The following is a 27,571-nucleotide window of genomic DNA, read 5'->3' as shown; positions in this document are numbered from 1 at the left end:
GGAACAAGAGTCCAACTCTTATTCATTTCTACCTATTCTATCTTTTCATTCATTGCTTCAATCCAAATTTTATTATCTAAAGCATCTTTAATTGGTCTATGTTTAAATTTAGTAAGCAGGCATGTACCTTTCAATTCATTCCTTGTCATTATAGAATCTGACTTGTCTCCAATAATTTGCTTAGGTGCATGGTGACTTCTAACATATCTTACAAGTATAGGTGCTTTGGATTTAGAGCTTATTCTACTTGCCTCACCATGATCATCTACATCATGCTTGGGTCCCACTATTTGTGACTCTGGCCCTTCAGACTAAAAATTAGGTTGCATAGGCTGCAACTCAGTAGCTTTTGACTATGACTCAAGTCCTTTAGACTACAACTTAGGTTGAACTGGTTACAACTTGGGTGCTTTTGGAGATTTTTGGGACTTGGGAGGTGAAGTCTGCTAACTTCCAATTGGATTAGGCAATGTATTAGGTTCAAAGTAAATAAACATTCCAAAATTGTCACATTCTTTGTTGCTCTCTTCTTCACTCTTTTCTGCAAACTCATCAATCTTCACATGTGCAACTTTTATGATCTTATGAGTAGTTAGATTCAAACATTTGTATGCTTTACTTATACTAGAGTATCCTAGGAATATGCCTTCATCAATTTTGATATCAAATTTACCTTTCCTAGTATCCTTCAACATATAACATTTGCTACCAAATACTTTCAAGTAAATTACATTAGGTTTATAACCGTACCATAGTTCATAAGGAGTCCGATTTAAGTCTTTCTTCAGATTATTCTATTTAATGTTTGAACTGATGTACTAATTTCTTCTTTCCAATATTTGATTGCAATATTCTTTTCTATCATTAGGATTCTTGCAAAATCCATGATTGATCTATTCCTTCTTTCTGCTATACCATTTTGCTAAGCTATACCAAGTGCAGACACTTGCCTTTTGATTTCTTTCTCAATGTAGAATTTATTGAATTCATTGGAAATAAATTTTCCTCCTCTATCTAACCTTAAATACTTTAGTTTATTTGCTATTTCTTTTTGAACTCTAGCCACATACCACTTGAACTTTTGAAAAGCTTCAAATTTATCTTTTAGATACATTACTATCATCATCCTAAAATAGTCATCAACAAATAAAATAAAATACTTATCTCCACTATAGCTCTCTATGCCAGTAGGTCCACAAAGGTCTATGTGAACTTGCTTCAAGACTTCTTTAGAATGATAGTTCTTTCTCTTGAACTTGTCTTGCCCATCTTAACAATTTGACAATTTTTTCATAGGCCCATATTAGGTTTCCTCAAACTAGGAATACCTCTCACTCTTTTTTTTTTTGCTTATCTTGATCAAGTTTTCAAAGTTCAGATGACACAAGCTTTTATGCCATAACCAAATTTCTTCTACTTAAGCAATGAAACATTAAGTTTCACATAGATCTAGGTAGAATAAGTTACCCTTTGTTTGATTACCAGACCTAACTAGATTTTCTTTTACATCTAGAAGCTTGGCCTTCCCATTCATGAATTCTACCTTAAATCCAATGTTATTCAATTGTGCCACACTTAGTATATTATGGTTCAATACTTTAACCCAATAAGCATTGTCACATATAAGTTCATTGGTTAGTGAGATACAATCTTTTCCTGTTATGCAACATGGTTCTTTGTTTCCAAATCTCACACTCCAACCATCATAGTGTTCTATATGTTCAAAATTTGTTTTGTCACTAGTCATATGATGAGAAAAACCACTATCAATAATCCATGTATCATTTTTTCTAACATGAGAAATAAGTGCCATCTTATCTTCATCATCATCAAATTCATTTTTTACAATTATATAAAAAATTTCATCACCATCACTACTATCGAAATCTTTAGCCATGAAATAAGACTTCTTACCTTTATCCTTGTATTCCTTGTAGCTTTTGAATTCATTCTTGTCTTTTTACTTGTTATTCTTCTTTTCATCTTTGTCTTCTCTATTTGGACACCTTGCAGAAATGTGACCAACTTTTTTATAAGAAAAATAGATTAGAGGAATTTTACTTTTTACTTTCCTTTGACTTTGGGATATCTTCTTATTAGAAGGGCTTCAATGGATTCAAGATCACTACTAGAACTATCTTCTTCTTCACTTTTAGATTGTTTTCCTTTAGACTTTGCAACTTTCTTCTTGTATGACAACTTGGCTTGAAATGAAGATTCAAGATTGCTAGAGAACATAATTATCATAGTTATCTAGCTCAGATGTTGTCAACCTTCCTGCTAGAGAATCCAAATTTATCTTTTTATTGGGATCAAATCTCATCTCTTGAATACTTTCCACTCTAATTACATAGATAGGAAGGACTTTGAGTACCTTTCTTACAACTATCACATCATCAATTTTTCCTCTAGAGGCTTTGATTGCAATGAGACTAGCTTTGATTCTCTCAACATATTTTGCAATATTTTCATCCTTTATCATCTTCATCTACAACTAATCTCTTAAGCTTTTTTCCTTGGATCTTCTCACAATATCATCACCTCCATAGATATCTTTTAGCTTGGTCCACATCTCATGAGAAGTAGCACACCCTTTGACCTCATCAAATTCAACATAGTTAAGAGTGGATATAATGTCAATCATCATAATGTTATGATTTTTCTTTTCAACAATCTCCTCCACAATCATAGTTCGAATAGGAGAGTTCTATTCTAAGTATTGAAATATTTTAGACATGAATCAATGATGGTCACCATATGTAGCTTCATAAGTCCTTTCCATGCCTCAAACTTATCTCTATTCAACTTGGAAATCTCTCTTTGGTAAGACATCTTGATCTTTAGGTTAGGTCCTTGAAACCTTCTCTTCAAGCACCAAAATCTCTAATACCAATTATTGGAAATATAAAAGGAGTAACTAAGAGGGGAGGGGTGAATCAATTACCATAAAAATAAATCCCAGATCCCTTAGATCTTAGTACAAAACATAAAATCTGTTGAAACTATTATCACTCTGCTAACATATATGCACTCAGTTAACACTATCAATATGTTGTAACTTGGCAAGAACTATACTAACAAATTTTACTTGGAAAATATTGAGCATGCATAACTTAGGATGATAAGTGTGATTAAACTTAATTTACTTAGTTGCATACACATAAGAGAAATAGAATGAACACAAGTGACACCAAGATTTAATGTGGAACTCAATTTGGGAAAAACCACCAATTGCATCTAGTTGTTATTTTTCACTCTTTTGAAGTGAGCCCTATTAGGAGACAACCATGTTAAAGGTTAAAAAACACACTATAAGGTGTGACCTTGTTGGAGGATTTAATCACCCTATTAGGAATGACCTTGTTAGAGGTCTTTAGAAACTTCAATCTAGAAATGCCACCTTGTTAGAGGATTTATAAATAGTTGTTAGGCTTGTTAAAATATTTGATACACCACTACAATGGTTAGAGAGTAACAATGATATGAACTAATTGCTGATGCAACTATATTTTTTATTTCAAATCTCAATTCTAGCTCAAATACTTTATCCTTCATGATCAAATTAATCTTTGCCGCCCAACAAGGATATTTTGTTTATCCTTCCAATTTTCTTCCTCTAAGAATCTTCTTATCTTCCACACATTCTCTCCTTTTCAATTCTCAACTTGAACTTATACTTATATCATATACATTGTCAAGTTAGCTTGAATACAACTTATAACAATAATTATTCATCTCTTCAGTTGGCGAGAACCAACAAAAACATTTATTTAACTCAATATGCCAAAACAAGAAAATCCTTTGTTAGCCAACTTAGCTTGGTACACACTAACTCTGAAATGATTTTTCTATGTTAACCAAGTGAACTTGGTTAACACTACAACTTTGTAAAATTCTTTTGGTAACCAAGTGAGCTCGGTTAACATTGGTTCCATGCCAACTTTCCTTTATTAATTGAGTGAGCTCCATTAGCATGGAATTTTTGTGAACTTCTCTTTGGTGCCTAAGTGAAATTGGTAGACATTCTTTTCTAAACTTGGTAAAAACTCAAATTCTTGGTAGACACAAGAAACCATCTTCATCGCCTGAGTGAGCTAGAAAGATATTAACTAGTAAAGATATGACATTTTGTGTAACATCAATGACAATATAGAATTGATCAATTATTTTCAACATTAGTATCAATTGAGTATCAGAAAGTATGATGGATAAAACAACTAGTATTGAATGAGTAATTCAATGATGATCGAGTGTCAAAACCAGTGTTGTCCTAGGGACAATATTTGGTAAATTATAAGGAAATCTTGATTTCTAGCTGACACAATTGAATTGTTGGAATTTGGAAAGAATGTTGAAGATAAGGATAGATAAGATAGATTATTTAATGAAAGGAAAGGGTTAGGCGAGAAATCAATGACTTAATTTAAAGAGAAGTTTCTAGAAAAGAAGAAGATGAATAAGAAGGTCGATAGATTCATTATATGTGTTGAATCTGATCAAAACCCTAAGATCAACGAGGATGTTTAAGTGGAAAAAGATCAAACTTACCTTTTTAAGGAGGTATCAGGGCTAAAATTAGAGAGGTTAGTAGAGCTAGTGGAGACCTTAAGAAGGTTGGAATATTTATTAATTCTATTTATTGGTGAATTTAAGAAGTTGGCTAAATAGTGAAGTGTTGAGGTGAAGAGTGCTTACTTGAAGGATTTCAAAGTGAATTGGTTATGGAGATGTTAATGGAGGCCACTCAATGAGTTGGCTATTGGACCAAATTGTGATCTAAATTTACAAAGTGAGATATATTTTTTAGATCAACCGTCTATTACTTTCTAACCATTTTATTAGTATTGAAATCCTTTAATCAAGGTGTTGGTAAACAGATTGTTCTTCATCTTTTCCTCTTTTTATGTGCCCAAATTTATAATGAAGAACAACTTTACATAATAGTTGGGAAACTATTTCTAAGAATATCTAGTTTCCCTCTGAATTGAGGTACAACTCCCTATGTAAATGATATTCAATGAATCATGTTTTATCTCTAATTCCTACTGCGGGGTATGTTCTTAACTAAAGAACAGCAAAGGTAAAACCAAGCTAATCCTATCCAGGACTAACTCAGGCAGACTTAGATTCTAATCCTATCCAATTTCAGGAACTCACACATCCTATGACTTCCCAACATTGGTGATGCAAGAATGCTATTTGTTATGCAAATGCAATGACATGAGATGAAAAATGAAGATTGAACATTCAAACCTTTGTAATAGGATCAGCTGATAGTACTCTGATCTATCTCCCAATCACCATTTGACCAAGAATACAAGAAAGTGCTCAAAACTAATCATAACAATACTCTAATTGAAAGTAATTAGAAAAGTGTTGCCCAAATACTTTGATTCATAACAAAACCTTTCCTTGTTTTAAACACACAGATACAATACTCTGATCATATTTTCTTACAAACTATAGCCAAACCTATTAAAAAAAGCTGAACATTAATCTCAATACATGAATGAAAATATGGAAATAAAACATGCTCTCTCCTCCACTCTAGCTCTCTGACTGTATACAGAAAAGGGAAGCACATGGATAGTAAAGAATTGACACTAAGTATGATTATCTCTGCAACCTCTCCTCATGCCAACTCCTCCTCCTGTTACATCTTTTACAACAACTTATATAGAAAACACTAGCATAATCCTTCATGAGAATATGAAGTGCTTCGAATTCAGAGATTTGGAAAGAGTTTGAATAATATTTTTGAAATTACACATAAGGAGAAGCCCAAAAGACTCTGTCTCATCCTTTGATTTTCCTCCAAGAATATGAAATGAAAAGACTCCATTAGTTGACTTGATCCTGGAATATTGAATGACAATTGCATAATGGAATCAACAAAGAAGTATTACCACTACCAACATTTTTGCTTCTGCACCTTTGAACATCATAATGTTGATCAAAACTGGATCATCATCCTTGGATGTTCATCCATCTCAATGCACCAATTTTAATCTACTTCTTTGTCCCCTAAGAGACCAACCTTAGAATAGATTAAGATACCATTTAGATCAATCATGAATAGTGATTGATTATATGAAGATACTCCATGACATTTTATGCTTGAACAAACCTCCTTCCTTCTTTGTTTTTGCCTCCACAACTATAGGAGAGTCACAGAGATAAAGGCACACTGTAGCATAGTCATCTATTTTAGATGTTGGATATTTCACTCTCCATGCTCAAACAACAAAATCTACTAGAGATCTGGCTATTGTTGATTATGTGGGAGCCCATTTGTGGCCATCACAATGAGCTCATCTCTTTCTGTGAGATGGTGATATGTGATTTTAGGCACCAAGATTAAGTAAAAATCCTTCAAATAGAAATCTCCAAATACCCTCGCCATTGCTAGGCCAGGAGAGTCATCATGTCGTAGCCAAACTCTTGAGACATCAGGCTCATCTTGCAGAGAAAAAACTTGTCCTTTGAATTTCTTAATTCTCTCTACCTCCTTTGGAAGATTGGGCTTCAAATCCATGGTCAACTACTCTGCTATTAATGTATCATCCTCATCTCTTATACTGAGAACAGCTCGTGAGTCCCCCACATTGGCCATCACTAGGTCCAAACCTTGTTTAACCAGAGTTATTGTTGTGGTTCCACTGCAAAAGCAATCAACGCTGGGATGCAACCTGATTAATTATAAATTTATTCTGAATATCAATATTATCTTGCAATAAATCAGGAGAGGGACTATTGATTCTATGAACATTTGACTGTACCAAATTTTCTTTACTATTTTTAGGCTGAGTGGCATCTCCTAGCAATGACCTATCTCTACCTCCAATAGAGCTAGTTTTGCAGAGCTTCATATCAAGCACACCAGCTTCATAATGGTCATGCAGAGGACCATCTTTGATGCTACCCATTTCCCTTGACACAGTTGCTGGTGCATGTTTATGGTGTGGTGTTCCAAGCTCTGAGTTCCGAGTCTTGCTATTTAAGGTATCAGGAAGCACTTGTTGTTTTGGCACCCTATGCCACCACAAGATCAACTATATCAAGACCAAATACTGTGACAATTGATCTATCTTCCACTTTTGCTGTATTCCAAACCACTCCAAGACCTAGATTATGAGATCTTAGAATCCTTTCTCAGGATTTCTACAAGTTGTCTCCATTCAAGATCTTCGCTGGCCTTGCGACTATTGCCATCTTGGGGATCAAGTCTAGACATATTCTTCAACTATTTTCCTATTCATTCAATAGATTTAAGACCCTGATTCCCATCCCCAACATCGATTCGGGTTCCTCTATTGTATGCTTTGTATGGATGGGGAGTGATGACAATGATAATACTGGAAGTAAAATCATTTTGAAACTTCCTTGTCCCATCAAATTAATGCTTCAGCGATGGAAGACCATGCTTAGACTAATAACCAATGCTATTAAAAAAAATACCACACCATAAATACATCCTCATAATATGCTTGCTGAGCCTCAAAATATCACAAAGACTATTCATATAACCGAATAATGAAAATTTAATTCTTTAATGATCACTGTTCATCCATTGCTTACCTTGAAAAGCCACGACTCTTTCATAATCAGAGTTAATTCTTTTGTGACTTGGTAAGATTCAACATAATGTAGGCAGAGTTTTATGATAAAAACATTCATAACCCTATCCTTTCTTATATTCAAAGGAGACTAATCATAATTTGATTTGGAACTATCCCAAATTCTGTTGCCTTCATAAGATTATAGTAATACAATACTGCTAGCATTAACGTACCTTCTTAAAGTGATTACTTCAATCAAAGAGCCTTTAGAGAATTACATCCATAGTCATGTATTAATAAAAAGACTTCTTTCCAAAGTTCTATTGTTTGGACCTTGCTCAAAACTATAAAAAATCTAAGATGTGATTCAATCTATGACTCTCTATACTCTGTTGCTAAAAGCCATGTTGGCACATATGCATTCATTTAGTATAAGAAAGGTTTCAACAACTAAATGCACAAGGAATAAAATCTAAAACTTCCAAAACCAATTCTGTCAATGTGTTATCCATATGTAAACTTTCTGAATGCTTGAAAACCATAATCCCCAACCATTCTTCTGCTAAAAAGATCATTAATTGAAAGATCATAATATTTGCTAGATTGGGGGCTACAACCTACCCAATTATTGAGACCTTGAAAATGTCCCACCCAGCTTAAAACAAGATGGAAAATGAAGGGAAACCTAGCAAAGATTACCTACCTATAAATACTTAGACCTAGACACTAGACTGACTTGATGACTATATGACTCAATATTGCCAAAAAAAATGGGTGACTTAAAGTCAACCAACACAAGGTTACATTCTAAAATAATGTTCTAAATCCCTCTAACAAGGCCATGCCTAACAGGGTAATTCAATCCTTTAGCAAGGTCATATTTAACAATCCATTTTGTAACCTTTGACATGGTTTTCTCATAACATAGTTCACTTTAGAAGAGTGAAAAAATGGTAACATGTTACTAGTGGTTTTCTCAAATTGAGTTTCCACAGTAAATCCTAGTGTCATACTTGTGTGGATGTTATCTGAGATGTTTTACTATTAATGTTTTGTATTCTAAATTTTTCTTACTAGTAAGAAAATGGAATACAAGTTTATGTTACTGATTATTTGCTATAGAGATCAAGCTACTAAATGTTTAGATCTCATTTAAATTGATTAAAAGTTCATTTGGTACATTTGGACCTAAGGATAACTGATTCACCCCTCGACCCCTCGCCCCCCCTCCAAGTTATTCTAAATCATTTTGATAATTGGTATCAAAGCATTGGTGTGTGTAGAGAAATGTTTGAAGGTACTTAAAGCTAAAGATCAAGATGCACAAAAAGGAGGTGCCAAAACTGAACAAGGAGAACTTCCCCACATGGAAAAGTTGTTGGAAATTTATTTAGTGCTCCCCTCAAGATTTGTGACAAGAGATTAATCATCTCTTGTGTACTATAAGTTTAGTGGTTGTATTGAGTATTGATAGATTAGTCTTTTGGTGCAATGACAACCCCACTCTAACAAGTGGTATCAAAGATAGATTAAAGGTTCAAATCCTCAGACCCTCGAGTAACATTTGTAGACACCTAAATTTGATTACACTATTTTAGTAATCCTATTTAGTTATCTAAAAAGGGAATTATTAATTAAATTTCTATTTAATTAATCCTTTGTAATCCCCTAGTTGATTAATTTAATTAATCATCTATAGTCCTAATTGATAAATCAAATAATCTATTATTTATCAATTAAATCCTATTCTTCTATCTAATTCCAAAAATCCCCATTTATTAAATAAATCTATTTGATAAATGAAATCCTCAAATTCAAAAACCCCTAACCTATCTCTAATCCTCCATTTAGCCTAATCCACCCCATCCACCCATACTAACCAAGCTTAGCCACTAACTCACCCACCCTCATTAATGCCATCCACTTGCACATCTCTAACATCCCTAATCTAATCCTAAACCCAAGCCTAATCCACCCCCTAATGTTGTCACATTCCTTAAACAAGTTTAAGACTTTCCTAATCCAAACCAAAGTCTCCCCTCAAAAAACCCAACCACTAAGTCATGATTTCTCTTACAAAACATAAAAGACTCTTACAAGCCCACTCATGACTCTTACACCCATCTTCCACACTCTTCCCTCTTCCACACTCATTCCTCTTACACCTCTCTTACATACTCAACCCCACTCATCATGCCCTTAACCAACCCTTTACCCTACCCTCTCACACTCATCCTCCTTGTGACAAGTGTCACCTTCCCATTGGTGCTAAACAAGCACAATCCATGTGCTCTCCTTTGAGTGCATCCTAGCCCTCCTTAAGCCTTCATCCATCCTTGCATCTAAGCCCTCCATCCCTCTACCCCTTAGACTATAAATTGAATCCCATCCCAAGCCATTTCATCAACAATCTTTGAGCTAAAGTTACCATGCTATTTTGAGAACCAAAACCATCAACCATACCCTTATAATGCCAAATTGAGAGCTCACAAAGCTACCAATTTGCCATTACCCATCTCCATTGAAGCAGCTTTTGAGCATCTTGAGCATACATCCATAGCAAAAGGACACATCTATAGAATCAAGAAAGCATGGAGTGCTTTTTCTTGTGAGGTTTGCACTTCTTTTTTTCTTCCTTTGTCTAAGCATATATGTGAATTTAGTTTTTGGTTTGTGAATGTTTACTTCATTTGTTAATGTTCTTTGCATACTGATTCTGGTTCTACAACATTGAGTTGTAGACTGTTGGAAATTCATTTAGTGCTCCCCCCAAGATTCATGACAAGGGCTTAACTACCTCATGTTACTATAAGTTGAGTAGTTGTATTAGGAATTGATAGATCCATCTTTCGGTGCAATGGAAACCCCACTCTAACAAGAGTTTGATGAAGTTGTATCTAGCAGGAATTGGAGAAGGTGCCATACACTATGTGGAAAATGCATATGTATAGATGAAAAGACCTTTGAAAACTCAATAGATGAAAGAGGATCAAGAACACAATCAGAGTATGTTTGAGATTGCATCATCCCTAAGTTTTACTGAGTTTGATGACATAAATGAGTGCACTATTTCTAAGAAAATGTGGGATACACTACACACTATCTATGGAGGAGACACCAATGTTTTGAGAGAAAATTTAGAAAGTTTGAGAGGAAAATTTGATGAGATAAGAATGATAGAAGGTGAAACCATTGCTCAATATTATGGACAATTCAAATAAGTTGTAAATTATATAAGAGGATCAAATAGAAATATTGATAATGAAACTATGATCAACAAGGTACTAAGAACCCTACTTCCTATTTATGTTATTATAGTCTCTATAATACAATAACTGAGATGTACCCTTGGTAACAATATGACTTTGGAAGGATTAGTTGGTAGACTTACTATTTTTAAAATATCAAGCTTTGATAATTTTACTCCTACTACTATTGAATATTCTTTCAAATCCCTATTGGTTCTTAATAAGAAAGGAAGAGGAAAGTGTGTGAATAGTGAGAATGATATCTCTCATGATGATCTTGATGAGCTTGAAGCATAGATGGTTAGAAGACTTCCAAGAGACCAAAAAAAATAGAAAGGTAAAATGTCTATAATATGTTTTCATGTAAAAAAATTGGCCATATTTTTACAAAATGTCTTGATAGAGAAGAAAAGGATAAGAGAAGGAAAAGTGAATACAAATGTTGAAGAGATGATAAAGACAATAGAAGAAATAATGGCTACAAAGACAAAGATAAGAAATCTTTCTATATTGCTAAAGAAGAAACTGACAATGAGTCTAATAGTAATGATGAAGAAGTTGTCTATGTTTCTATGAAAGAAGATTCTGATGAAGATGAGAAAACTAAATTAATTTTATGTGCGATTAAAGGTGATATATGGATATTGATAGTGGCTGCTCACATCACATGACTGGTGATAAAAGTAAGTTTGAAACCTTAGAACAATACTAAGCTAGTTGTGTTAAGTTTGATAATGATGTATCATGTCTTATGAAAGGTAAAGGATCAATATAATTGACTGATAAGATCAATAGTGCTAATGTTTATTGGTTTGAAGGACTTACCTATAACTTTTTGAGTGTTTCATAGTTCAACAAATTAGGTGCAGAGTTGAATTTCATCACAGGAAGGCAAAGATATTTGATGCTATTGGTGAACTAATTAGAAGTGGAGAACATACAAGATGTAACTTGTTATACCTAGATTTATTTGATGAGACATGATTTTTTTCATAATAAAATGATATATGGTATGACATAAAATGTTGTGTCATGTGAACTTTGATAATTTGGTAATTATTAGTAAGATAAGAAGAGTAAGAGGGAGATTGTTGGAAAATACAATTGGAACAATTGTTATGTTGTCATTGATGTCAAACCTTATTGGTAAGAGAGTTTATGAGTAAAGTGTCATATCAAGATGATTGATGAAGATGACTTGAGAAGAAGACATAACAAAAAGACCTAGAGGAAATGTTGAGTTATGAGGCACTATAATGGGCACTTGATTAGCTAGAACTTAACAAGATATTATGATTTTTTAATAATAACATAAGTGAAGAAGACAATTATACTAAAGCATAGAAGAAGTGATGTATGAAAGACCAAATGCATAGGCATGACCAAGAAAAATAGAAGAAGATTAAGGAATTAGAAGTTTATGTCAAGTGATGCTAGAGTTGACCGAGCAATAGTATAAATAGAGAAAAATATAGTGTTGACCAAGCATTAGTATTGACTAAGTATCCAAAAGTATGTTGGACATAATAGTTAATATTGACCAAGTAATTTAGTGATGAACAAGTGTTAGAATACAATGTTATTTGAGGGACAACACTTGATAGATTATGAGGAAATATTGATTTCCAACCAACACAATTGAATTCTTGGAATATGGAAAGCATGTTGAGGATAAGGATGGATTAGGTAGATTGTTTAATGAAAGGAAAGGGTTAGGAGAGTGATCAATGACTTAATTTAAAGAGAATTTTCTAGAAAAGAAGAAGATGAATAAGAAGGTGGATAGATTCATTATATGTGTTGAATCTAATTGAAACCCTAAGATCTATGATAATTTTTAAGTGGCCAAAGATCAAAATTGCCTATTTAAGGAGGTACAAGGGATAAAATTAGAGAGGTTAGTAGAGCAAGTGGAGACCTTAACAAGGTTGGAGTAGTTGTTGATTTTTTTGATTGGTGAACTTAAGAAAAAGGCTGAAAAGTGAAGTGTTGAGGTGAAGAGTGATTTCTTGAAGGATTGCCAAGAAAATCAGTGATGGATATGTTAATGGAGACTAGTCAATGAGTCAACTATTGGATTGAATTGTGATTTATATTTGAAAAGTGATTTGTATTTTTTAGATCAACCTATTGTTACTTTCTAACCATTATGTCAAAAAAATTTAATCAATGTTGACCTAATCATCATATATAAATCCTTTAATCATGGTGACATTCTAATGGAATGTTCTAAAACTCTCTATAAAGGAAAATCCTAATAGGGTGATTGAACCCTTTACCAAAGTCACATTTAATAGTTGTTTTTATAACCTTTAATAGGGTTGGCTCATAAGATAGCTGACTTTAGAAGAGTGAAAAATTGGTGATATGTTACTGGTGGTTTTTCCCAAATTGGGTTTCCATGTTAAATCCAAGTGTCATACTTGTGTGGATGTTATATGAGATGTTTTATTTTTAATGTTTTACTTTTTGGATTTTTTTTACTTTTAGGATAGTGGACTGTAAGTTTATGTTATTGATTATTTGATATAGAGATCGAACTACTAAATGTTTAGATCTGAAGTATTTGAATTGATTTAAAGTTCAATTGGTACATTTGAACCCAATGATAACTAATTAGTGCACCACTTTTAGTTATTCTAAATCATTCTAATGGATAATGTGAGAAGAGACAAAGCTAAAAGTCTCAAAGGAAAGCATGATGACATGAGAATATAATAAGGTGAAAATGTTGCTCAATACATGTAAACCAAATTAAAGAAGTTGCACACACGATCAAATATTTTGGATACTCTATCAGCGATTCAAAAATTGCAAGTTGACTTCTTATAACTCTTCTACCTATTTATTCTATCAAAGTTTCTACTATTCAAGAACCGAGAACCATGCATGGTAATGCATCAAAACTTATAGTTTAGTTTTTTGGTTAACTACATTTAAGTTGAGAAATTATGACAATAATATGGTTGCAATTGAAAATACATTTAAATCTTCTCTAACAATTGGAAGTTTTGAGAAAGAAAAGAAAAGTAAAGAAGAAAATGAATTTGTGTTTGAGGATGAACTTGAAACAATGCTTGCAAGAAGATTATCAAGAGGTGAATGTAAATACAAAGGCAAACTACCCTTGATTTGTTTCAAATTTAATAAGGTTGGTCACTTTTTTGCTAAATCTCCTAACAAAAGTAAGAGTAACATAAATGACAAGAAAGATTACAAGTATAGGAATAATAGGGCCTAAAAAGACAAAGGGAAGAAGTCATGCTACATTGCTAAAGAAGAGTATATTGAGTCTATTTGTGATGATGACAAGGAAGTAGTCGAGATGGTTTATGTTGCAAACAAATAAGATCCAAATGGTGAAAGGTATGAAAGTGAAATTTCCCTTAATTCACATGTCAGTAAGAATGACTCATGAGTTATTGATAGTGAATTATCACATCACATGACTTGTGATCTAAGTAAATTTGATAAATTTGAAGAAGTTAATGATGGTATAACATTTAAGCTAGGGAATGATGTTCCATGCCTAGTAAAACATAAATGATCACTAATCTTGAATTCTTAGATCAAATGTGATGATGCATATTGAGATCAAGAATAAAGTGTAATCTATTGAGTATTGTAAAGTTGAACAACTTAGGTCTCAAGATAGAATTTTAGAATAGAAAAGTCAAGATTTTTGACGATGAAGGTAATCTGATTGGAACAAGGATGCAAAAAAAAGGTAAACTTTTTAAAAAAAATCTTAATCCTACTATTGAGATATGCTTATTTTCTAAACTTGAAAATGTATGGTTATGTCATAAGAGGTTTATATCATGTAAACTTTGAAAACATGGAGAAAATTAGTAGAAAGAAAAGAGCAAGAGGCTTACCAAATAAAATAAATCCAAGAATGTTATGTGTAAAGAATGCAAGCTCAGTAAGATAACAATATCTAGTTTTCCTCGCAAGACACACTTGAAATGACATCCTAGAATTAGTACATAAAAATCTATGTGGTCCTATTGGTGTTGACAGTTACTACAGTGATAAATATTTTATATTGTTAGTAGATGAATTTTCAAGAATTATGAGTGTTATGTTTATGAAGGTCAAATCACCTTCTTTTGATATGTTCAATTGATATAAATCTAGAGTTGAAAAGGAAATTAGTAAATCTTTGAAATGTTTAAGATCTAATAGAGGTGGTGAGTTTAAATCTACTAAGTTTACTAAATTTTTTGCTGAGAATGGTATTAAAATAATTTACATTTGGTGTGTGACCATACCAAATTTCATATGGCATCTTGTTTGTTCCTTTGTTAATTCAATTGAACTTGGTTGAGAGTGTAAGCAATAGTGTCAATTGCTTCTCTCTTGAATATATGAGAAACCTTCATCTCAATCATCAATGTCCTTGCACAATCCATAATTGATCTATTTCTCCTTTGAGAAATCTCTTTTTTTTTTGGTGCAATGGTGATTGGCATTGATGTGTTGGATGAATAGATTGGTGATGTCTATCATGGTGGGTTGGATTTTTAGCACAAGTTGGTTGAGTCTACAGTAAGGAAGGGGCATGGATCAAATGTGGATGCTTGTGAGGATTCTAATATTCTTTGTGGTTTCCTAGTGAGAAAAAAGGATCTAGCGAGTGTGAGGTCTTTTTCTCATCTACCTCAATGGGTTCTTTGACAAGCTGTTTGGAGGGATAGTATGAAGCTAGGATAGTTTGTCGAGTCACATATATGGTGGAATTGATCATCTCAAGAAAATTGGGCTAGGTTAGATCTATTGTTCCACCTAGGGCTTCTATGTTTAAAGGAATTTTGGGTTCTCATTCTTCTTTTGCTAGTTTTTTTGGTAAATCTTTTGGCCCTCCTCCACTATCACAGGGTAAGTGGCATCATTTGGCTACTCAAAAACCTAACTACAAGAAGGTTTTGGTTTGGAAATCTCCCTTTGATCTCTGCAATGATTCCCATCCTGCCTCTCCCTCTTTAGTGTTTCAAGGTAGCCCTATTCTACAGTTTGTATCCTCTCAAAATAAGAATCTAATTTAGAAGGTCCATTTTCATCTTTGTAGAACTCTCTTTAGTCCAAAGTTAGGGGACATTTTCCCCAACCCTCTTTTTCCCTCTACCTTGGACCAAGTTGGGTATGCTTTTATTCTTAGAAGCTCATCTTGTCGATCGTCTAAGCCTAGGGTTATTGTTCCATTAGAGTTAATAAGTGATAAGGTGGATGGTTTGTGCTTGATGATACTTATAGGTATGCTTCAAGCTATAGTGGATTTCAACTTCTTACTCTCATGGGCTAGCCGTTATTGGGTGAGGTTTCTAAACTTTTTTTTTTGGACAAGGATTCTCTTTCTTTTGTAGTGGTATTTGATTCTAAGGAACACAAAGTTATGGTGCATAAGTTTAAGAGTTGGTTTTGTAATGTGATTAATATCACTACTATGGGTTGGACACCCCATTTTGACATCTTGATGGATCTACCACATTTTTTCCCTCAATGGGTTGTGCTTCCAAATCTCCCATTGGAATACAAGGATCCTACATTGATTGAGCTTTTTGCTAATAAGTTGGGCATTTTTGTTAAGCATGACTTAATTAAATTTGTGTGACCACATATGGTGGTTTAGGTTTGTATTCTTGTGCAGAAAGGATAAAAACCTCCATAAAAAATAGCTATTTGTTAAAAATTTGGGATATGGATGTAGAAAATTCAATATGTGGAGGTAGTTGTTGTTGCCAAGAATGCTAACTCTCTAGGCCATTTCTTGCATCAGTGTAAAGATTTTCTTCCAGTGTCCCAAGATATATGTCAATGTTTTAATTTAGACCTGATGTTAGGCTCATTTGATGATTGGTAATTGGGTTTAGAGTGAAATTCTTTGCAATTGGTTTCAGGTCAACATATTTATTTTGGTGAAGGTCAATTTGAGGCTAAGTCAAAGGTGTCCTCTCTTGGGGCTAATTTACTTCTAGTTTAGTTGTTTCCTAATCTTCTTTTAGTTTAGTTGGTTCCTGCTTCTCGTGATATCTGTTGAGGTTTTCATTCAACTAAAAGCTCCAAGGCTTCTCTTGCTCAATGTGTGATGGCCATTAATCAAGATCTCTCTATTCTCCCCCTTCCTTTGTTTGGGTCTTTCGATGTCTTTCTTGGGCATCTATGGTATGTTTAGTTTTTCCTTTTCTTTGGTTGGTGATTCTAGTTTGTCTTTCAGAAATCCACTTCTATCTATTTCTTCTTGTCTATCCCTTGATTGTTGTAGAAGTCCATCATCTAGTTTAATGTTGGAAATCTGATTGAAAAGATCATTGTAAGAAGAAGATTGATTGTAAAGAAGGGAGATTGTTGTTAAAGAATGTTTTCAATCATTGTTTTGTCATTGATGTCAAACTTGCTATTTGTTGGAATGATAATTTCTTATAAGATCCAAGTACTATCACATAGTTGATTGATGAAGAGGAATTAATCAACAAGTTGTAACAAATGCACTTAAGGGAAAGGTTGAGTTATGGTTTTGTAATGAAGTGCAAGGATCAATTAAGACATTGGTAAAATGATGTATTGATAGCATACTCAAAGATACAGAGGTTGGACACACTTATAAACTTTAGAAGTATAAGTTGTAATAAGGTTGACTACAAAGCTTATCTAAGTTCATTAGTGAGAGCTGAGTAAGCTAGTTGAAGCTAAGCAAATGAAAAATCTAATGTGTATTGAGTGATACAGAAGGAGCTAAGCATGTTCAAGTGTCGAGAAAAGTAACAAGTGTCAAGCATAAGAAAAATTTAGTAGATGCAGAGTGAATCCATAGTAGGTTTCGAGCATCAGTAAAACATAGTTGATGCCGAGTAATACAGTATGTGCCAAGTACTAGAATTTCAATAGTGTTGAGCTGCTTTGTTATTGGAAATGTCAAAGATTTTCTAAATCTAATCTGACAAAGTTGTTACCTTGAATTTTGTGAACCAGATAGAGGATAAGGATGATGAGTTAGTGGCACAAAAATTAGATAAACCATTTTTGAGTGAATTCAAGGTTATTCTTCATGATGTTTCTAGAAGAAAAAAGATGTGGGTTGGATTCAATGAATCCTACCTAATCCATTCAAACTAAAATTAAAGGAGGGAATAATTGAGCGAGAAAAGCAATTCCAAACTTTTATTTAAGGAGTCACAGACCAATAAGCAAGAGTTGCTGGAGTGCTACATTGTGAAGTGGTTGAAGGGTGTCAAGGTGAAGGCATCTAGGAGAAGGAAGAATAGAGCACAAAGAATCTACTTTGATAAGTGGTCAAAAAGAGAAGATTGCACTAGTATATCAAGCATGAAGACTCAAGGAGACAAAGGTTGAGAGGAGGACAAGTTGTTAGAGCTATAGAGATTGAAAGCTGGGCAAAGTGATGAGCTTAATTATGATCTGAAATCTGCAAGATAAGTTGTGAACTACAATCACATCAAAACCCCTTATTGTTACTCTCTAGAAATTATATCAGTTAAGGTAAAAATCCTATGGACTTAGGTTGGTTTAATAACCATTTGTAGATCCTTTAATAGGGTGACATTCCAAGTGAATGTTTTGAAGTCCTCTAACCAGGCCCACTTCTAACAGGGTGGTTAAATCCTTTAACCAGGTCACATTTAACAGTGTGTTGTAGCCTTTAACAAGACATCACTTCAAAAGAGTGAGAATTGAGTAGCATGTTACTGATGGTTTTTCCTAAATTGAGTTTCCATGTAAATCATTGTGTTATGAGTTAATCTTTCATGTGTTATTCTTGCATGTTGATTTATAGTAACTTGCTAAGTAGGAAAGTTTAAGCTTGGATAAATGAATAGTTTAATGGGCTCACTTTACTTGATGAAAAAGTTTTATGTGGACATTTGGACCTTGAATAACTAATTCACACCCCCCCCCTCTCAGTTATTCTAAAGCATTTCTAATAATTGGTATAAGAGGAATCTACTAATTTAGTTTCAAAGTACTAGAAGTAGAAGATCAAGATGTCTAAGAGAGAAGTTCCCAAGATCAATAGAGATAACTTCATTCCATGGAAAAGCTTAATGAAACTGCACCTTGGATCAATTGGCGATTATGCAAAAACCTCAATTGGAGTGGAACATGTAGACCTAGTTGGACCCCTTTCTGCAAATGATTTGAGCAAAAGAAAGGAGCATAATCAGGTGATGATGGAGATTGTTTCTACACTCAACTATGTTGAATTTGATAATGTCAAAGGATGTGATTTTGCATTCAAGATTTGGAAAACCCTATTAGATATCTATGGAGGAGATCAAAATGTTCAAAGAGAAAAGAGAGAAAGCCTCAGAGAAGTTTGATGACATGAAAATGGAGGAAGGTGAAAATGCTACTCAATATAATGCTAGAATGAAAGAAGTGGTAAGTGCAATAAGAAGTTTGGGTGGTCAATTGGAAGATAACACTATCAATAAAAAATACTTAAGAACCTTGTTCCCCATATATGCTATTAGAGTCTCAGCCATCCAAGAACTGAGGTGTGTACCACGAAACATGCTAACTTTTGAAGGTATAGTGTGAACACTCATTGCTTTTGGGTTGTCCACCTTTGATAACTACATACCTAAGAATCTTGAATTAGTTTTCAAGGCCAAGCTGACACTAAAAGTCATTGAGGAGGTGAAATCAAAGAAGAAGAGTAGAAAATGAAAACATGCATCTAGTGATAGTAGGATAGATGAAGAAGATGTGGAATAATTGGAAGCACTACTGGCCGAAAGATTTCACAGAGAAAAAGGTAAATTCAAAGGTAAGCTACCTATCATTTGTTTTAATTACAATGAAGTAGGTCATATTGCTACAAGGTGTACACAGAAGAAGAACTACAAAAAAGGAAACAAGTACAAGAACAAAAGAGAAGATGATAGCAGAGATTACAAGGACAAAGGCAAAAGATGCTACATTGTTAAAGAGGATTTTGATGATAATGATGATGAGGTAGTCTATGTAGCCATGAAGGATGAATTAGATGAAGATGAGGCAACAACACTAGTAACTTGTGTGAACAACAATGACAAGTAGATCATAGATAGTGGATGCTCACATCACATGAAAGGGGACAAAAGTAAGCTTATTACCTTTACTCATTATGATGGAAATAGTGTTGGATTTGCTAATGATACTTGATCTCAAATCAAAGGAAAAGGTTCCATTAAACTTACAAAGAAAATTTCATGGGATAATGCATATTATGTTGAAGGATTGAACTACAATTTTTTGAGTGTATCACATTTAGGAAATGTAGGTTGCAAAATAGAATTTGGAAACAAAACTACCAAAATCTATGATACTAATGGAAATCTAGTAGGCAAAGGTGAACAAACTAGGAGTAATCTATTTTACCTAGCTATGGAAGATGCAACCTATCTTATTGTTAGACTTGATGATGTGTGGTTATGGCATAGAAGGTTATGTCATGTTAACTTTGATAATCTGATTAGCATTAGCAAAAAGAAGAAAGTTAGAGGTTTGCCTACGTTAAAGAACCTTGAAAACACAATGTGAAAACAATGTCAACTAGGAAAGATGACTAAGTCTAGTTTCAAGAGCAAAACCTACACTTCCAAAGAAGTACTAGAATTAGTGCATACAGACTTGTGTGGCCCAATAGAAGTGCAAAGCTACCAAGGAGATAGATACATAATGTTATTTGTCGATGACTACTCTAGGATGATGACTACCATTTTCTTGAAGTAAAAATCTAATGGATTTCAAATGTTTAAGTGGTATTTGGCCAGGGTTGAGAAAGAAACAATAAAAAGTCTGAAGTGCTTGAGACTAGATAGAGGAGGAGAGTTTACATCAAAAGAATTTGAGATATTTTACAATGATAAAGGTAGACATCAGCACCAAGAACTCCCCCATATAATGGCATTGCAGAAAGAAAGAATAGATTAGTAATAGACTATGCCAAAACATTAATGATGGAGAAAATTTTTGCTTTGAACTACTAGAGAGAAGCTATAAGTACTACTGTTTACACCCTAAATTGAGTACAATTCAAGAAAGGTAAAAATGCAACACCTTTTGAACTATGGTATGGTCACTCACCTAATGTAAAACATTTCAAAGTATTCAGTTGTAAATACTATATTATTAAAGATACTAGAAATGACAATTTTGATGAGAAGACTGATGAAGGCATATTCCTTGGATACTCCACTAGAAGTAAAGCATATAAGTGTTTGAATACTAACACTAAAAAGATTGTGGAGAGTGCAAACATAAATTTTGATGAGCATGCAGAAGTCCAAGTTGATGAATCCAATAAACCAAAAGATTATAGATCTTTTGTATTCTTCTATGAAGGAATGTCTATTGAAGATGAAGTTGTCAATCAAGTTGGGAATTAGCAACAAATTTCAGTATCAGTTGAGTCGCAACCATTGAATGTTGAGCTGCATTCAAAAGTTGAGTTGTAGAATGAAGAAAATTCATATTTTGACTCTGAAAATAATACACATGAAAGAGATGATGATGTGCAAAGTGACTCTGAAGCTAAAGGATCAAGCATGGAAAGAAGCACAGAACCAAGATTATCCAGATATGTGAGAAGACATCACCTTGTAGAACAAATCATTGGAGACAAGGATGCAAGGACAATGGCAAGAAATAGACTAAAGAATGAATCATGTCTATTAAGCAAGATTGAGCCCAAAATAGTGAAAGATGCACTACAAGATGATAATTGGCATAAAGCTATGAAAGAAGAGATAGATTATATAGAAAAGACTAAAACTTGGACTCTAGTTCCTAGACTAGTTGACAAGAATGTAATTGGTACCAAATGGGTCTTTAGGAACAAGCTTGATGAGAATGGTGAGATCACAAGAAATAAAGCCAGACTAGTTTGCAAAGGCTGTGCACAAGAAGAAGGACTTGACTATGGGGAAACATTTGCCCCTATTGCGAGAATGGAAGGAGTAAGAACATTACTTGCATATGCTACTTACAAAGGTTTTAAGGTCTATCAAATGGATGTCAAGCCTTCTTTTCTAAATGGTATATTGGAAGAGGAAGTCTACATAGAACAACTAGAGGGATTTTTTGATGACAACAACAAGGATATGGTTTGCAAATTGCATAAAGTGCTCTATGGTTTGAAGCAATCACCTAGAGCATGGTATGAGAGACTGCACAAATATCTTGTGAAGATAGGATTTGAGAGAATAGATGAAAACAACAACCTATACATGAAGGCAAAAAAAAGTAAAGACATTTTGATATCTAAAATCTTTGTTGATGATATATTATTTGGAGAAAAAGATGTCCTATGCAAAGATTTTGCTGATCAAATGAAACATGAGTTTGAGATGTCAATGTTTGGAGAAATCAAGTTCTTTGTTGGATTGCAAGTACATCAACTAAAGCATGGAATATTTGTGACCCAATCAAAATACATCAAGGAGATACTTAAGACATTTGGATTAGAAGATTCAAAACTAGTCAGTACACCAATGATAATAGGGCATAAGTTATCCAAGAATGATGTGTCAACTGAAGTAAATTAGACATTGTACAAATCAATGATTGGAAAGTTGTAGTATGTTTTGCATAGTAGACCAAACATTGCATTAGTAGTTGGAATAGTGGCAAGATTTTTTGCTACCTCAAGAAAAAATCATCTGATGGTAGTGAAGAGAATATTGAGGTACTTAAAAGGAACTGATGACTTTGGTTTGTACTACAAGAGGATTAAAAAGTTTGAGTTGAAAGCCTACACTAATGTAGATTAGGGAGGTAATATTGATGATAGATAAAACACCAGTGGAGGAGCACTTTTCTTAGGTAAAAGACTGATTACTTGGACTAGCAAAAAGAAAAGTTGTACCTCATAGTCCACAACAAAAGCTGAATATGTTCTAGCTACTAACAATTGGACTAATCTTGTATGGATTGAACATTTGTTGCAAGGTATGAAGGACAAGGTAACTATACCTATGATACTCTATTGTGATAATGCAAGTGCCATCAACACATCGAAGAATCCTATCATGCATGCCAAAACAAAGCATATTGCAATTAAGTATCATTATGTAAGAGAATTGGTTGAAGACAAGCAAGTGAGGATGGGATATGTTAGCTCAAAGGAAAAAATTGCTGGCATCTTCACAAAAGCACAACCAAATATACTTTTGAATATCTTAGAGGTAAATTAGGGGTGATACCCCTAGCCAAGGCTACTTGAAGAAAAAGAAAGACTACCCTACATCGAATGAGTTGAATTTTGGCATATTAAAAATTGACACAGAGGATACTTACTTTAGGATTTTGCTTCAAGTAATCAAAGTGCTGAAAATCAAATCAGTCACAAGCAAGATGACAGAGGGAGAAAGTGGAAGTTCCAGAAGATTCTATATTTGCATGATAAGATGTTGAGATAATGTGTCTTTTGCATTGTTATCAAAGAGGGAGAAGTAACATAAAATGGATCAATGACATTCAAATGAAAAGAGGAAAAAGTAGTTGATACGAGAATAGTAGAAAAATGATCAATGCATGAAGAGGGAGAAATAATGTAAGGAGTCAGGAGTTGTACAAGATCAAAGTGAACACTAGTAAGCCACAAAATAGAGAGAAAGGAAGATATAGCAGAAAGGAAAGAAAAAGAAGCATAAGTAAAATAAAGGATAATAGATTAGAGAAGGAGATGTGAAATTGATAGTAACACATTTTTATTTTTAGCATTTGACTTACTATTCTAACCTAGTTAGCATTTTGATAACTTGGTTGAATAGTTCGGTCTGATGATTGATCAATTTGGTTTGCCATCAACGCCAAAGAGGGAGATTGTTGGAAATCTGATTGAAAAGATCATTGTAAGAAGAAGATTGATTACAAAGAAGGGAGATTATTGTTAAAGAATAATTTCAATCATAATTTTGTCATTGATGTCAAACCTGCTATTTGTTTGAATAACAATTGCTTATAAGATCCAAGTACTATCACTTAGTTGATTGATGAAGAGGATTTAATCAACAAGATGTACCAAAAGCACCTAAGGGAAAGGTTGAGTTATGGTTTTGTAATGAGTGCAAGGATTAGTTAAGACATTGGTAAAATGATGTATTGATAGCATACTCGAAGATATAGAGGTTGGCCACACTTGAAACTTTAGAAGTATAAGTTGTAATAAGGTTGACTGCAAAGATTAACTAAGTTCATTAGTGAATGTCGAGCAAGCTAGTTCAAGCTGAGAAAATTTTTAGTTGGGGTTGAGAAAATGAAAAATCTAGTGTGTGCCAAGTGATATAGAAGGAGCCAAGCATGTTTAGGTGTTGAGCAAAGTAATAGGTGTTGAGCATCAGAAAAAATTTAGTAGATGCAGAGTGAATCTATAGTAGATGTTGAACATTAGTAAAATGTAGTTGATGCCAAGTGACACAATATGTGAATTTCAATAGTGTCGAGCTACTGCATTATTGGAAACGTCAAAGATTCACCAAATCTAAGATGAAAAAGTTGTTACCTTGAATTTTGTGAACTAGATGGAGGATAAGGATGATGAGTTGGTGGAACAAAAATTTATATCAATTATTTTTGACTAAATTCAAGAGGATTCTTCATGATGTTTCTAGAAGGAACAAGATGTGGGTTAGATTCAATGAATCCTACCTAATCCATTTGAACTAAAATTAAAGTTGGGAAGAATCGAGTGGGAAAAGTAATTTTAGACTTCTATTTAAGGAGTCACAAACCAAGAAGCAAGATTTGCTAGAGTTCCAAATTGCAAAGTGGTTGAAGGGTGTCAAGGTGAAGGCATCTAGGAGAAGGAAGAATAAAACACAGAGACTCTGCTTCGAGAAGTGGTCAGAAAGAGAATATTGCATTGGTATATCGAGCATGAAGACTCAAGGAGAAAAAACTTGAGAGGAGGATAAGCCATCAAAGCTGTAGATATTGAAAGTCAAGAAAAGTGATGAGCTGAATTATGTAGTGCCTGCCCCTAGTTCGCATTTTTGCCATCATTGCCAAACTCTTTTAGGCCAGTTTTATACTTGATGTTTAGTAGCATTACTTTCAGATTATCAGATGTTGTTTTACACTCAATTTATTATATGATGAGATGACTTGGTACTCTATATTTCATGCACGTATGATGATTATTCAATGTTTACAATTATCGATGATGATTAGTTAGATGGTTTATTATCACATGTGCTTTCTTATGGATACTTACCCCATACTGCATGTGTATGGTGTGTGTGTTTGTTTTCTTTATGTATGGTGTTTCTGATGTGGTTAAGGAAGGGAGTCGTAGTCACCTGCTAGTCGGGATCTACACGATGCACCACTTCCTGCCATTGTCTGTTTAGCTTAGAATATTGTGTTTGTACATGCATGGATTTTATGCAGGCTGTAGGTACTGGGTATCGACTTCTCTGAATTGCCAGGATGAGCGTACCCTATCGCATTATCTCAATGGTAAGAGAGAGGAGATAAACTCTTAATTCCAAATCCTAAACCCTTTAGCCAATTGTCCTAATTGATAATTAGGACAAGTATTTGAGTTAAGTACCCTCCGAATGCATCAAATGATGTTATTTCATGATTATAACCCTTTTGTTTGATTTAGTATGTATTTTTCTATGATGGGTTTTCGTATGTTGCTTTATGAGTCCTTGATGTATTTTCTATTAATTAAGTTTAATTAAAAGGATTAATTAATGATTTAATTTAATAGAAAATTATTATGATATTTTAATATTTAATTATATTTAATTAATTGAGAAATTAATTAAATAAAAAGAATTAAATTTAGAAATAAAAATTTTAAGTATAATTTTGGAATGTGATAATATTTATTTAATTTAATAATAATATATATTTAGAGTTCATTTTTAAATAAATGCTAAATATTATTATTAATTGAATTAATAAATATTTTAACAATTAAAGTTTCTTAAATAAATTAAAAGTGGAAAAGATATTAAATTATTAAAGGTTTCTAGATCGCATGATCTAAGCATGAGTTTAAATATAAAAGAAATTAATTAAAATGATTAATTAATGATTTAATTTAATAGAAGATTATTATCATATTTTAATATTTAATTATATTTAATTAATTGAGAAATTAATTAAATAAAAAGAATTAAATTTGGAGATAAAAGTTTAAAGATAATTTAGAACATTATAATATTTATTTAATTTAATAATAATATATTTAGAGTTCATTTTAAAATAAATGCTAAATATTATTGTTATTTAAGTTAATTAAATATTTTATCAATTAAGTTTCTAAAATAAATTAAAAAGTGAAAATATATTAATTATTAAAAGTTGTAAGATTGCATGATGCGAGCATGTGTTGAAAATAAGGAAATTAATTAAAAAGATAAAATAAGAGGAAATTATAATGTTATTTTAATGGTTTAAAAGTAATAAAGATAAAAAATAGAAGTCAAGTGAAAAAATTAAATAAAGTTATTTAATGATTCATTTAATATGCATTAAAAAGATAAAGCAAAGATTAATAAAAGATAATTTTGAGTTAACTCAGTTGAGCAAAGAGTCCTCTCGGGTGAACGCACAATTAGTGCCCAGATTTGAGGAGAAAACTCCTTATCACAACTTTGGGGTTCATTTTTGGGAGACACTTTTGGAAGCAAATTTCAGAAGGCGAATTCAAAAGAAGATTTTCAGAAGAAGGTTATTGAAGAGGAGCGAATTCTCTTACAGTTTTTGGAGATTGCATAATAGCATCAGGTTGAGGTAGGGTCTTGTGTTTGATCACGAGCTGAATTATGCAATTTGATAAATCCTATCTTCTTCATGCTTGTGGATTTTAAATCCGAATTGTCTGAATTTCACTGTTTGATCCTTTCACTCTCTTGTTATGAACCTTATGATACTATATTGTATTTCATCTATATAACAGAATTGGAAGAATAAATCAATTTGAAACCCTTGTTCTAGATGATAAAATTTTACAATTTAAACTAGGGAGAGCTTTTGAAAGAAAAGAAAAGAAAATCTTGATTGGAAATTCGGGTTATATTTATAAAAGTTTATAAAATAAAATAAAATTAGAATTTAAAAAATAAAAATAAAATAAAATGTTTAATTATACATGTTTAGTGATTAGATTGTTTATGTATTAAACAAAGATCCTTTTTAAAAATAGTATATATAATACTTGGAGGAAACGTATTTAAAAGTTTTTAATTGAAAAGAAAAATATATATATTTAAGAAATTATTTTAATATATTTATAAATTTATATATATCTTTAAATTAATTGGTTTATTAATAAAAATATATTATAAACAAATTGTATTTAAAAAAAATAAAAAAAATAAAAAAAATTATAAAATAAATTTTTATACATTATAGTGGGGGGGAGGGAATTACCCCATACCCACCCCCACTGTCGGTAGAGTCGACAGTACCTGCGTCGCAGGTACTGCAACGACAGGTACAAGGTACCTGCCGCCGCAGGCCCTGCGGCAGACCGCAGGCGGTCTTAAAGCCGACGAGCTTAAAACGTATGAATATAATATGTTATGTTTTAATTTCATTTTTTTCATAATTTATTTATTATTTATAAATTTATTTATTATTATTTAAAATTTTAATTAATAAATATTTTAATATATATATATTTTAATTAATAATATTTTAATCTATATTAGTATTTAATAATTAAATATTAATGTATCTAACATAATTTTTTTTTGTAATATTAATTTATTAATAATTTTGGTTAAATATTAATAAATTAAC

Source organism: Cupressus sempervirens, chromosome 5 (genome assembly GCF_028749045.1).
Source record: "Cupressus sempervirens isolate cs-2001-9-10 chromosome 5, ASM2874904v1, whole genome shotgun sequence".
NCBI lineage: Eukaryota > Viridiplantae > Streptophyta > Pinopsida > Cupressales > Cupressaceae > Cupressus > Cupressus sempervirens.
The sequence above is the reverse complement of the archived record's forward strand: the minus strand, read 5'-3'. Positions refer to the sequence as shown.